This window comes from Salmo salar, chromosome ssa22 (assembly GCF_905237065.1).
Source record: "Salmo salar chromosome ssa22, Ssal_v3.1, whole genome shotgun sequence".
NCBI lineage: Eukaryota > Metazoa > Chordata > Actinopteri > Salmoniformes > Salmonidae > Salmo > Salmo salar.
In genome coordinates, this window is record NC_059463.1 from 5,426,043 (window position 1) to 5,441,296 (window position 15,254).

General features: G+C 40.7%; 1 protein-coding gene across 1 annotated transcript in view; it reads right to left on the reverse strand.

Moving 5' to 3' along the window:
* LOC106582669 (zinc finger protein GLI1) overlaps positions 1-13,041 on the reverse strand; it is a 124,582-nt gene extending 111,541 nt beyond the window's left edge. Inside the window, 1 exon segment of the mRNA XM_045705279.1 lies at positions 12,649-13,041. The gene's annotated coding sequence lies outside the window, so the exon portion shown is untranslated.
* Positions 13,042-15,254: the final 2,213 nt, after the last annotated feature.

Sequence of the window (15,254 nt, forward strand, 5' to 3'; positions counted from 1 at the left end):
CTTTCTCAGTTCCTGCCAACAATATTATTTTTCTAAGCTTAATTGGGTTTGTCTTGTGAGTTGCATTGAATGAACAGAAACAGTATTGGTATTGGTGTATAGCTAGCTACGTGTGTGTATTATCAGTGTGTAGCTAGCTGTGTGTGTGTGTGAGAGACTTGTATTGTTCTGCTTTCGCCACATAAAGTGTTAGATAAAGAAGATTCAGATGTACGCTGGTAGATGCGTTAAGATCAAAAGGGGTAAATGTAACTTCCATATTAGTTTTTTTTCCCACTTGAAAACTGCTAACAGTTGTTAGTCTCAATGTTTCATCTTTTTTTCAAAGAGGAAGTTGACTATTCCTTTATACATTCATTTACCAGTTTCATTTACCGGTTTGTATACAACATGAGTAAACAGAAACGTAATACAAAGCACAGATGTAGCTTTAAAGAGCAAACAACTTATTCAACTTCTTTTAGTCTATTTAATCCCCAAAAATGACAATGAGGGCTTTATTGTGTTTGCTGTTGTGTTGTGTATCCTGTTTGGGTTTATCTTAAAATTATGTCTGATTACAAATATCGCTAAAATATTAAATCTATAACTAAACACAATCACCTGGACCTTGCTTGTTGTTAAACATTTAATTCTGAAAATGATTTTTTGTAAATATTTGTAATCTTCAGAAGTACCTTCGTTTAGAAGGTGTGTCAGACAGATAGAGGTGTAAATCTCCTCCTGTCACATCAAAGCACTGTGTAGAATTAACAGTTTAGAACTCTACAGTCAGTTCTAATTCTAATCACTCTAGAATCAGTTGTAGTCTGCTCTATAAAGTCAGTTCTAGAGTCAGTTCTAATTCTAATCACTCTAGAATCAGTTGTAGTCTGCTCTATAAAATCAGTTCTAGAGTCAGTTCTAATTCTAATCACTCTAGAATCAGTTGTAGTCTGCTCTATAAAGTCAGTTCTAGAGTCAGTTCTAATTCTAATCACTCTAGAATCAGTTGTAGTCTGCTCTATAAAGTTAGTTCTAATTCTAATCACCCTAGAATCAGTTGTAGTCTGTTCTATAAAGTCAGTTCTAATTCTAATCACCCTAGAATCAGTTGTAGTCTGCTCTATAAAGTCAGTTCTAGAGTCAGTTCTAATTCTAATCACTCTAGAATCAGTTGTAGTCTGCTCTATAAAGTCAGTTCTAGAGTCAGTTCTAATTCTAATCACCCTAGAATCAGTTGTAGTCTGCTCTATAAAATCAGTTCTAGAGTCAGTTCTAATTCTAATCACTCTAGAATCAGTTGTAGTCTGCTCTATAAAGTCAGTTCTAGAGTCAGTTCTAATTCTAATCACTCTAGAATCAGTTGTAGTCTGCTCTATAAAGTCAGTTCTAGAGTCAGTTCTAATTCTAATCACTCTAGAATCAGTTGTAGTCTGCTCTATAAAGTCAGTTCTAGAGTCAGTTCTAATTCTAATCACTCTAGAATCAGTTGTAGTCTGCTCTATAAAGTTAGTTCTAATTCTAATCACCCTAGAATCAGTTGTAGTCTGTTCTATAAAGTCAGTTCTAATTCTAATCACCCTAGAATCAGTTGTAGTCTGCTCTATAAAGTCAGTTCTAGAGTCAGTTCTAATTCTAATCACCCTAGAATCAGTTGTAGTCTGCTCTATAAAATCAGTTCTAGAGACAGTTCTAATTCTAATCACTCTAGAATCAGTTGTAGTCTGCTCTATAAAGTCAGTTCTAGAGTCAGTTCTAATTCTAATCACTCTAGAATCAGTTGTAGTCTGCTCTATAAAGTCAGTTCTAGAGTTCTCTAAAAGACAGTTTTAGTAAAAAGTAGGAATCTTCTGGACATGGCTTCATACTGAGTGCTCTTCTCAGCAGTAGCAGTGTGTGGGTAAAATCACCCGGGGAAGCCAATCCCCCCAAAAAAGCCATATTACAACATATGTGTTAATAATAATTGCGTTGTTTGCTCTATAACCTGTTAGTTCACATGCCTTGACACTGTGACAAATAGGCCGAAGGCCGAGACAATAAGAAGACACAGTGGCAGAATAAATTCAACCACACATTTGTTTCATTACAAAACCGGAGAGCAACATCTGTCCGGTGAAGTCCACAAAACATATTGCATGTAACAAACAGTTACATGATCTACAGCATAGTCAAGCATGGTGATGCAAAAATATTTGCTCATTAGCCAACTTCCTTTCATGGGCAAAAATGTGCCAGGCCAGCTAGTTAACATTAGCATACTACACCTAGCTACACGTTTAAGTTCTATCCTCTCAGGCCAGGGGTACAATGTATGAATTTATGGTTGGATCAGAATCACCTTTATAACCATTGGCCAGTACGGAGAATTAAGTAAAACCACATGTCCAAATCCCTATCTCCATCCGTGGCTAATTTAGGAAAGGGACAGTTTTAGCTAGCTAGCCACCGGAGGACAACAACACAACGCAACAATTCAAGTTTTTTTTCTGTCAATAACGGCATTTGGTCTGAAGCCAAATCCAAACTGGCTTCCCCTTGACACTTTTTTTTTGGATGTGCCAGGACCATTCACATCTGAGCTCGCTCAATTTAGCTCAACGCTGATTGGCTATTATTTTTTCAATAAATGGAGGCCAGATGTTCACTGGCTTCCCTTGCATTCAATTATTATGATTTAATTGTATTATTTAACCTTTATTTAACTAGGCAAGTCAGTTAAGAACAAATTCTTATTTACAACCCGGACGACGCTGGGCCAATTGTGCGCCACCCTATGGGACTCCCAATCACGGCCGGTTGTGATACAGCCTGGAATCGAGCCAGGGTCTGTAGTGACACATCTAGCACTGAGATGCAGTGCCTTAGACCGCTGCGCCACTCGGGCAGCAACAATATCATAGTCTTTCTGTCCAGACAGCATCAGATAGACTGGGTACACATACTGAGACAGAAGGGCACAGTTTCGTTCTCTCGGATGCTTTCTCCGGTGAGATACATTTAGCCTCTTGCAAATTGAAGTAAATGTATAAAACACAGAGAGACGAAAGATAAATTATTTCGTATGTTTTTGTCTTTAAAAAAATATATAATAATTCCCTTGGGGATGGTGCGGGATAGTTCTTGTGGCATTTAGTTGCATGTTTGTGCCTCACCTTACTTCCGACACTGCTAACGATGGCCACTGGTTGTCTGAAAAGACCATAACTCTATCTACAACTTGTTTGGGGATACTGTGCTTGTGGCATTTAGTTGTCATGTGTGTGTCCTATCACTCTATCTATGTCTAGTAAAGTATATAGTCGTGTGTGTGTCCTTTTACTTACAACTAGTGAAGTACAGTATCTAGTCTTGGCTGTCACTTTAACCTGTTAGGGCTAGGGGGCAGTATTGACACGGCTGGATAAAAAACATACCCGATTTAATCTGGTTACCACTCCTACCCAGTAACTAGAATATGCATATACTTATTACATATGGATAGAAAACACCCTAAATTTTCTAAAACTGTTTGAATGGTGTCTGTGAGTATAACAGAACTCAAATGGCAGGTCAAAACCTGAGAGATTCCTTTACAGGAAGTGGCCTGTCTGACCATTTCTTGAACTTCTTTTCCATCTCTATCATTTACTAAGGATCTCTGCTCTAACGTGACACTTCCCACGTCGTCCATAGGCGCTCAGAGCCCGGGAAAAAACAGAATGTCGTCATTCCAGCCCCAGGCTGAAACACATTATCGCCTTTCTCAAGTGGCCGATCAAGGGACACTGGGCTTATGCGCGTGACCCGACCGCCCCGCCTTTGGGATTTTTTCCTCTGTTTGCCGAAAAGGAGATTCCCTGTCGGAATATTATCGCTTTTCTACGAGAAAAATGTCGTAAAAATTGATTTTAAACAGCGGTTGACATGCTTCGAGTACGGTAATGGAATATTTAGAATTTTATTGTCACGAATTGCGCCATGCGCGCTGACACTTCTTTACTATTTCGGATAGTGTCTGGAACGCACGAACAAAACGCCGCTATTCGGATATAACGATGGATTATTTTGGACCAAACCAACATTTGTTATTGAAGTAGCAGTCCTGGGTGTGCATTCTGACGAAGACAACAAAAGGTAATCAAACTTTTATAATAGTAAATATGATTATGGTGAGTGCTAAACTCGCCGGGTGTCTAAATAGCCGAGCCCGTGATGCCTGGGCTATGTACTTAGAATATTGCAAAATGTGCTTTCACCAAAAAGCTATTTTAAAATCGGACATATCGAGTGCATAGAGGAGGTCTGTATCTATAATTCTTAAAATAATTGTTATGCTTTTTGTGAACGTTTATCGTGAGTAATTTAGTAAAATGTTAGCGAATTCCCCGGAAGTTTGCGGGGGTATGCTAGTTCTGAACATCACATGCTAATGTAAAAAGCTGGTTTTTGATATAAATATGAACTTGATTGAACAAAACATGCATGTATTGTATAACATAATGTCCTAGGGTTGTCATCTGATGAAGATCATCAAAGGTTAGTGCTGCATTTAGCTGTCTTCTGGGTTTTGGTGACATTATATGCTGGCTTGAAAAATGGGTGTCTGATTATTTCTGGCTTGGTACTCTGCTGACATAATCTAATGTTTTGCTTTCGTTGTAAAGCCTTTTTGAAATCGGACAGTGTGGTTAGATTAACGAGAGTCTTGTCTTTAAATAGCTGTAAAATAGTCATATGTTTGAGAAATTGAAGTAATAGGATTTTTAACGTTTTGAAAATCGCGCCACAGGCTGCCAGTGGCTGTTACGTAGGTGGGACGCAAGCGTCCCACCTAGCCCATAGAGGTTACAAAAAAACAAATATTTCATCTTTATTTAACCAGTTGAGAACAAGGTCTCATTTACAACTGCGACCTGGCCAAGACAAAGCAAAGCAGTGTGACAAAAACAACAACACAGAGTTACACAAGGGATTAACAAACGTACAGTCAATAACGCAATAGAAAAATCTATGTACAGTGTGTGCAAATGTAGTTAGGTTAGGGAGGTAAGGCAATAAATAGGCCATAGTGGCAAAATAATTACAATTTAGCATTAACACTGGAGTGATAGATGTGCAGATGATGATGTGCAAGTAGAGATACTGGGGTGCAAAATAACAAAAAAATAAATAACAATATGGGGATGAGGTAGTTGGGTGTGCTATTTACAGATGGGCTGTGTACAGGTACAAGTGATCGGTAAGCTGCTCTGACAGCTGATACTTAAAGTTAGTGAGGGAGATATAAGTCTCCAGCTTCAGTGATTTACTTTACTTTCGGCATGACTCTATCTATAACTACCTGGTAACTTATCTAGGTGTGTGTGTGTGTCATTTACAACATTACTCTATAAACGTCCTGTAAATGATCTAGGATAACGTTATGACCATGTGTCATGATTTGATCTGATTCAAGTGGTGTGCGATCATGAGACTTTGTACCCAACAACATATTAAAACCACATATTTTGAACCCAACAAACATATTAAAGCTACTATTTTTACTACTAGTCACTGAAAGAGTGAAACAGAATATGAACTACAAGTAAATGGAGATGCATATGACAGTGATACAAAGCCAGAGAAGGATAGAGAGATAAAGAGAGAGAGGGCGACAGACAGAGACAGAGGTAGAGGACACACACACACAGAAGAGAAAGGACAGAGAATCTTCTTCCTGTAGTCAGTGTGTTGGTGTGGGACTGGTGAGGACAGAACAGGCCTGTCAGTTCAGGAATCAGGACATCTGCCAGCCAACTCCCTCCCTGATCTGGATCATTATCTCAGAGCTGTGATAGTAGATTGGTTGTGGAGGGTTGGAGGCCCATCAACACACGCAATGTGCTAACCGCCGAGGCAATGAAGAGAGAGTGTGTGTGTGTGTGTGGGCGGGCGTGCGTGCGTGTGTGTGTACAGAAGTCTGCGTTCCTTCCAGTTCCACTGGAAGTCGGAAATAAATGTTCCAGCAATAAATTGTAATAGCTTATCACATAAACGCTGTGGAAATTAAGTGACTGTGTATGAACTTCTCAGCTTCTCTATTGACTTGACTGGAAGTCTTATGTGTGTTAAATGCTGCTGAGGGCATTTGGATTAGTGATCTGTTTCTGGAGGATTTTCTGATTTGTTAAGTTTACAGAAAGCTGGAAGAGAAGAAAAGAGGAAAGAGAAGAGGAGAGAACATCAACACTGAAAATTCAGAGTGTTCAAATCACTCGGATGACGGAACCCAAACGCATGGTTGCCATTGCAACAGAAGGAAATATAAAACGCTGTCTCGTCATCTCTTTTTGTCTGCAGAGAGAACGACACCGTGTGAGTCATCAACAGCACTTCATGAGAGAACACACAAACTCACACACACAGATGCATGCGCACGCACTCACACGTATGCACGCACGCACACAGACACACACACACACACACACACACAGTTTAAAGATAAAGCGATCACTCAGCAACTCAGCAACCCCAAATAGAATGACTTCATTGTATTTTTTTTCAATCAAGTGCGGTATAACCTGTACGAGATATGAAGGGATAAGGACATTGTTAACTTACAAATATTCCAATTCAATAATTTAGATTTGCTTGTTTAGCTCAAAAGTGAACACAGTCAGTACAGATATGAAGCGCTGTCTTGCATGTGCTGTTCATATTAACATGAATTTTCAAAAGTCAAGACAATGCAAGTTGTGATCTGAAGAAAATAAATCCAAAGAGCTGTAGTTATCTCCTCCTCTCTACCTTTCCTCTTTCATCACACACAGATAGAATATGTTTCATTCACCTTGTGCCCTGACTGGCTTTCAAACCCCCATTCACTAGACTACCATTTACTCCACTATAGACTTCCATTTCATCCACTGACTGCCATTTCATTTCATAATGTTTCACTCTGCTTTAGTCCTATTCTATCTGACCCCAATACATCCACTGACTGACCCTGATCAGTACCAGTCTGTAAACCCTGATCAGTACCAGTCTGTAAACCCTGATCAGTACCAGTCTGCAAACCCTGATCAGTACCAGTCTGTAAACCCTGATCAGTACCAGTCTGTAAACCCTGATCAGTACCAGTCTGTCAACCCTGATCAGTACCAGTCTGTAAACCCTGATCAGTACCAGTCTGCCAACCCTGATCAGTACCAGTCTGCAAACCCTGATCAGTACCAGTCTGTAAACCCTGATCAGTACCAGTCTGTCAACCCTGATCAGTACCAGTCTGTAAACCCTGATCAGTACCAGTCTGTAAACCCTGATCAGTACCAGTCTGCAAACTCTGATCAGTACCAGTCTGCAAACCCTGATCAGTACCAGTCTGTAAACCCTGATCAGTACCAGTCTGTAAACCCTGATCAGTACCAGTCTGTAAACCCTGATCAGTACCAGTCTGCAAACCCTGATCAGTACCAGTCTGTAAACCCTGATCAGTACCAGTCTGTAAACCCTGATCAGTACCAGTCTGTCAACCCTGATCAGTACCAGTCTGTAAACCCTGATCAGTACCAGTCTGTAAACCCTGATCAGTACCAGTCTGCAAACTCTGATCAGTACCAGTCTGCAAACCCTGATCAGTACCAGTCTGTAAACCCTGATCAGTACCAGTCTGTAAACCCTGATCAGTACCAGTCTGCAAACTCTGATCAGTACCAGTCTGTAAACCCTGATCAGTACCAGTCTGTAAACCCTGATCAGTACCAGTCTGTAAACCCTGATCAGTACCAGTCTGTCAATCCTGATCAGTACCAGTCTGTAAACCCTGATCAGTACCAGTCTGTCAACCCTGATCAGTACCAGTCTGTCAACCCTGATCAGTACCAGTCTGTCAACCCTGATCAGTACCAGTCTGTAAACCCTGATCAGTACCAGTCTGTAAACCCTGATCAGTACCAGTCTGTAAACCCTGATCAGTACCAGTCTGCAAACCCTGATCAGTACCAGTCTGTAAACCCTGATCAGTACCAGTCTGTCAACCCTGATCAGTACCAGTCTGTAAACCCTGATCAGTACCAGTCTGTAAACCCTGATCAGTACCAGTCTGCAAACTCTGATCAGTACCAGTCTGTCAACCCTGATCAGTACCAGTCTGCAAACTCTGATCAGTACCAGTCTGTCAACCCTGATCAGTACCAGTCTGTAAACCCTGATCAGTACCAGTCTGCCAACCCTGATCAGTACCAGTCTGTCAACCCTGATCAGTACCAGTCTGCAAACCCTGATCAGTACCAGTCTGTAAACCCTGATCAGTACCAGTCTGTCAACCCTGATCAGTACCAGTCTGTCAACCCTGATCAGTACCAGTCTGTCAACCCTGATCAGTACCAGTCTGTAAACCCTGATCAGTACCAGTCTGTAAACCCTGATCAGTACCAGTCTGTAAACCCTGATCAGTTCCTAGGACCTCATTGTGACGGGCTATGCTAACACAACAGGGAAATTAGCAAGGATCACCGTGGCATACGACTCCCATGAGCATGTGTGTGTGTCCCTCACCTGGTTCCCATTACCACCCGCTTTATTTTTAATATCTACCACATGGGACATCAGCAGCCTCTCTCTTTCTCTCCATCTCTCCTTCTCTCTTTCCCTTTGTCTCTCCCAGTCCACCACCCTCATTCAAAGGCCTGTTGGATCAGAGAGAGAAGAGGTGGATCCAGTCCACTGTTCCCCCGGGCGCCGAAGACGTGGACATCGATTAAGGCAGACCCCCGCACCTCTCTGATTCAGAGGGTTAAATGCGGAAGACATTTCAGTTGAAGACATTCAGTTGTACAACTGACTAGGTAACCCCCTTTCCCCTTTCTGCCTGTTACTGTCAGCAGCAGTACTCTCTCTCTCTCTTTCAATTCACTTGTCCTCTCTCTCTCTCTCTCTCTCTCTCTCTCTCTCTCTCTCTCTCTCCACCCTGTCTCTCTCTCTCCCTCCTTCTTTCTCCCCCATCTCTGTCTCTCTGCCTCTCTCTCAACCCGAACTACTACACCACACATTCCTTTGACACATGCTACTACACACACACACACATGTGCATGCCAAACATACGCACACAAACGTACGCACACACACACACACACACACACACACACACACACACACACACACACACACACACACACACACACACACACACAGGCGACACCCCGCGGGCTCTGAACACACACATCTCACTGACACACACACTTTGAGCTTCCTCTGCTCTTAACTACTTGGAAATCATTATGGTTGATTGTGTCACAATTGATATAAAAATAGATGCTTAGAGTGACACAATCATTAGGCATTGATGAAAGGTTTTGTATTCTCAACTGACTTGCCAGGTAAAAATGAACATTAAATAAATAACATTTTTGGGGATGAGGATATGTAAATGAAATTTCTTTAATTGAAAGTTCATTTAATTTCATTTCCCAAGCCATTCAACTGAACCTGCCAGCAGTGAAAAACCATACTCCAGATATTTCCCATGACTATGACATTTCCCATTCCATTCTGTGTGATCCACAGCTAATGCCATTCAACCTTTCAAAATGTCTAATGCCTTTGCCCTCTTGTGTCAACCATCTACTTAGTAAAGCAAGAGCTCCTCCGCCACTTCCATTCTCTTTCTCTCCCCCACTCCTCCACTCCTCCTGAGACAGACTAACGACACTAGCTGTTTCATCAAGGTTTTATGGGGAAGAAGTTTAGAACTCAGTTCGTATGCAGTAGAGATTCAACGAACGTGACCAATAACTTATGTTAGAGCAACAACAACAAAAATACGACAACTTTCTATTGATCGACAGGAGGCAATCAAGGAGATGGAGAAAGAGAGGGAGCGAGAGCGAGAGAAAGAGGTGGAAAGAGAGGAACCGACTGAGAAACAGCACTGCCACCGGGCACGCTATAATGCCAAAACCCCACGGCAAGAGAGAAATTAACAGATAAAAAACACCCTCTTTCTTTTGTCTAATCCTCACAGAGAATGAGACACAATTATGAAGGAAGAAAAGGAGAGTTGCAGGGGGATAAAGAAAGAAAGAGAGGGGTATAGGAGTATCGAGAATCATGTGCTAGCACGTGTGTGTGACTCTCCTGGTGCATCCACAGCCCAGTCCCAGTCCTTGGCTCTCTGCACCACACAGCGCTAGGCTAGCTGCAGCCGCTCTGCTCTGAGAGGGCCTATGGCAGTGCTGCAGCCGCTCTAAAGGTCCATGGGCCCGGGAAAGACAGCTGCTATTAAAGCCGGATTGTTTCAGGTTCACAGGGTGTGAAAGGGCCTGATTGAGGGCCTCTGATCCCAGTGAGGGTGGTCTCTCGCTCTCTCTCTCTCTCTTTTAGAGAGGTGGGAGGGGGGATGTGACCAATGCTGTGAGTCACGTGACGTGTACCACGCTTAGCGGACTAAAATGGAATCTGCTGGACAAAAACACACCACTTGTTGCTGCTTGCCTGGTCTGCCTGGCAGTGGTCTGCCATGGTCTTGTCTGGCCTGAGTCCAGTGTGTTCTCGGCAATGCTAAGTGCCAGCTTCCAAAATCTGGTTTCTTCTACGTCTTTACCTGGACTTTCGATTTGCATTCACTTTGATTTGTTTGTGGTCTTCTTTGTAGGAGAGGGACTTCCTGAATAACACAATTCCCAGAGTGTGTCTAACTCCGCTGAACGCTCGCCAAGTTGAAAACTCCAACCATAATTCAAGACCACTTCCCTATGTTTCCATAAACATTCACCCGTTAGTCACAATATGTATGTTTATGATAAATAGGTTTCTAAAAACATTATAGTCTATGTTTATGATCAAACCGTTTTCTTCAATGATGAATAATAATACAGTAATAAAAACATTGCCTCTCAATTACATCATTCTAAATAAGAATGTGCTTCTTAACTGAGCCGTCTGGTTATATAAATAGATAGATCAACTCTGAGGTAAATGAGAAAACAGACTTATCAGCTAGCTGGTGATAAAACAGAGTACAAGTCATCTTACTGCTCCGATAGGTAGCTACCATGTAGAGGAAGAGAGATACTTCCTGTATACTTTATTTGTTTAGGTCCTGTCCTAGCGGGGCGCCTTTTGGCCATAACACAGGCCCATCACACTCTGATAAAGACTAGGAGGAGGAAGATCCAAGATCCTTTGCAGAGGTTTTCACACCAACCAGACCACAGACCAGTCATGGGACAAGTGCAACTCTCTCCTCTCTCTCTCCTCTCTCTCTCATCCTCTCTGCTCTTCTCCTCGGTCCTCTCCTCCTCTCTTTTCCTCTCCTTGCTGCTCTAAATCTCAATCCCTTTCTATTTCATCAGTAATTATGTCCCATGTTGTCCCATAAGGTCAGGAAATTTTTCTTGTTAGGTCGCAAGGTTAGGTTTTCCCTGACTTTGTGACCAGACCAGCTAAACATTCAGGCATTATTCGTAGATGTTGAGCGATATTGTGGCTGTGGAGTGTGTTGATTGCCATACAACAGTCTTCTGGCTCTCCTCCTTGTCAATAAAGGATACAGAGGTTACAAAGGTTTGCCTGTTGAGGTCAGACTAGTATTGACAAACCCTCTATATTAGTTTAAAGTTGTCTAAGGGTCATAATCTGACCACATTAGCAGATCAACGCCTAAAAACTCTTTAAGAGTAATTACTGAGATTAACAAGCTTCATGTGGGATTTCATATTGTGGTTTGGGCCATTTCTCAAGAAAGAAAGAAAGTTTAAAAAACATGATCACCAAAGGACTTGGATCTTATGTCATAGGCCTACATATCGGGTCAATAATGAGGTTGTTTTGCTGTGGCTGTGGGTGTCCTGACAGATGACATTTGAAAAATATATTGGCACCTCAAGTATTTCAGGTTACGAGAAACAGCTGTTATCATGCGCCCCTACAACCCCTCTGTGGAATTCTGGGACACACATGGCGAGGAGCCGTGCAGGCCGATGGCTTTTGAGTCTGTGTGGCTGTGTCACAGGCCGGATAGACTATCAAAACCTCCACTAGCATATGTTGAGGTAGTGGTGGGACATGTAAGATGTGTAATTCCAAAATTCTCTAGATCATTTGTTTTGAGGCACGATAAGCAAAATCTCTCCATGCAAAGACAAATGCCAAAACATGCATTGACTCTTGAAAGGCTATTTTCAATTATCAACACTTTGAGAGAATTACAAGCCAAGGAAAGAAGTGAGATGAGTCGGGAATGTCCAACGCTCGGTTAAAAATGAGAGGCATTCTTCACTAGTTAAAATAAGGTAGGCTATTGAAATGTACTATTCATTATTCATTGAAGATATTTCAGATGTGCTCCACTGACAGCAATAGCCTATAATCAATCAATTTAAATAACTAAAGACAATGAATTTGCTGAATTTTGGCTAACATTGATTCATTCTGTTTATTCAATGTAAACACCGCACACACCACCATCACCTATTAGATTGAATGTGTCCCAATTAGACCATCCTCGCCCGAGGTGACAGCAATCTGACAATAGCCATAATATATAGTCAACATGACATTACATGACTGGTAAATCAAAATAAGACTTGCATAGAAACAAACAACAAAGACACCTTCAGCACCACTTTTCCTTCCAAAACCACTCATATCAACGATTTTTTTTTTGTAACGTAGTATGGAGACCGAATAGATTAAGCATGGCAATACCTTCTATGGAAAGTTGAAGACGTCTGCATCAGTTTGTTGACTTGATCCCAAGACTTTGGGAAGTTTTGGAAGCTTGGGGGTGAGATCTCTTGCGTCCCGCTGGGGGTTCGAGAATTTCCAATAAAGCTCCCTCTCTCTCTGCGTTCTGGCAGACGTACAGATGGAGCTGCAGGAATTATCCTTTAGTTCTTTCTTCTATTCCTCCCGTGTTCAATTCACGTCTTTGTCCAATTTTTAGGAGCTTTTTCCCCATAGTTTTCTTTATAGGTAATTCACGAAATCAGTGTGCAGGACAGCATTGAACAAACCCCATATTCGGTAACCAAACTCCCGCAAACCCGAAGTTGGTTGCACAGTCAATGGTGGAATGCGAGACCTCTTCTCCTCCCCACTCCCTCCCTCCCTCCTTTCTCAAAGTATGTGGACCACCCCGAAACAGGAAGTTCACTTTTTGTTTTTCTTATAAAAAAAGAAAGACCATGCTGGCTGCTTGGAGTGCAATAATAGTTTCTTCCACTAGCTAAAGACCATGCAATGCAAGCGAACAGAATAAACCATATGTTAAAACAGATAATATTACAATTACATATTCTTTTTTACATATTAATTTGTTTTTACTGTCAATTAAATCATAATTCACTATCATATTTACTATATGATACTTATCTGTAACCGTTTATTAAATTGTTTGGTCATATGGTGGTGTTAAAATGATACGGGTCTCATTTGACGCTTAGGTATAAAATTTTTCCTTTCTTGAGCAGCAGCGTGTGTGGCACTAGGGATGCTGATTCCTGAATGTTACGCCTTACTGGAATCCAAGGTACACCGCAAAACCTGGAATGGATTCAGACCACAACGTTTTAGGAGGGAATGCATACAGTAGGTTAGGAACGCAATACATTTGAAGATTGAAGGCGCATTGCATAATATTGATCTAGAACCAGGTTTCCATCCGACCTTTTCGTGCGGGTTAAATATGTCGGATAAAAAAATGTCACCCCAGGCGTGTTGGAAACAGCGAATTTGTCAATAAACTTTCAAAATGTTGTCAAAATAAAATGCTCTAGAAAAGGTGGTATCTTTTTTTGTGTCGGTAAAATGAATTATGCGAGAAATAGCGAAGGAAATGCGATTATATGTTTCCCCGCTTGGAACGAATGCAGTTTATTAGGCTACAGATTAAAGAAATTATGATCAATTTCACAATGTGGTGTGAAAGAGCACGCGGTGATTGGTGCTCCTTTCCAATACATATTGAAGGGTCTTCATCTGGAAAAATGATGATCGATGCTTGGATGCCTTTTGACAGATAAAAAATCTCGTTCTTTTGTCCATAATAATCTCATCATGTAGGCTATTCTCCCACACTGTAACTGCCAGCTGTTCGGTAGAGCACATGTGTCAAGACCAGAGTGGGCACATTTGCAATATAACACAAGTTGTGTTGTTATTGAAAAAACCATCAGTAGAGTTGAAAATACGAGGAAACCCATTTAATTTGTATTCTTTCGGTACATAGGAATTTAACTGCAAAGGTTATTTTTATGTGAACTATGTCATCACACACAGCCTTTTATCTGCAACAGGTCCATTTGAATGTAACATCTCTTTTGAGATTAAAAAAAAAATATTCGCATGAAAATCTGTTGCCAAATAGATGGAAAAAAATCAAAGTAAACTTGTACAAATACATACAGAAAAATTACAGATTCAATGTTCATAATTGCTATACAGCATGTTAATATCATTTTGTTACTAGAGTAGGCTAATGTATTTTGGTAACACATAACATCAAGTTATTTTACCTGAGTAAAATTGTAATTACTCTAGTAACAACATTGTAACATATCACATATTAAGATCAACTATTTTGGTAGTTGGTAGAGCATGGTGTTTGGAACGCCAGTATGGTGTGTGCAAGGCCAAGGTTGTTGGTTCGATTCCCACGGGGGGCCAGTACAACAACAAAAAAATGCATGAAATGAAATGAAATGTATGCATTCACTACTGTAAGTCGCTCTGGATAAGAGCGTCTGCTAAATGACTAAAATGTAAATGTAAATGTAACTTATAATATACAGTGTTACCAAAAGTGTTTACATGAAAAGCTAACATATATAGCTTGCATCTATTGTAACCTAACATATTAGTAGTATATTTATTGTTCATTAATGATATACATATTCATGAATGTATATCATAAATTCATGAATATATATCATGAATTAATGAATGTATATATATATATATATATATATATATATATATATATATATATATATATATGCGTTCATTAATATTTATATATAATTATATCTTAGTATAATTATTGTTTGTTCATGCTTACTCACCCTCAGGTGAAAGATGAGAGGTGAGCAGAGCCAGTTGGTGAGCTGACTAAGGAATGAAGAGTCAATTGACAACATATGGCCAGTGTTTAAATCAGATTGTGAATGAATGTCATGGCTTTGGTCCCAACATAGGATAGGAGCTTACAGACTCAACAGATGCAGCAACCATATGCTTCATCTGACTCTGCAATTTGGCAGGAGATCCCACACAGTCAGCGCAGAGACGTTTCATTCAAGTCAGGTGGACTTATG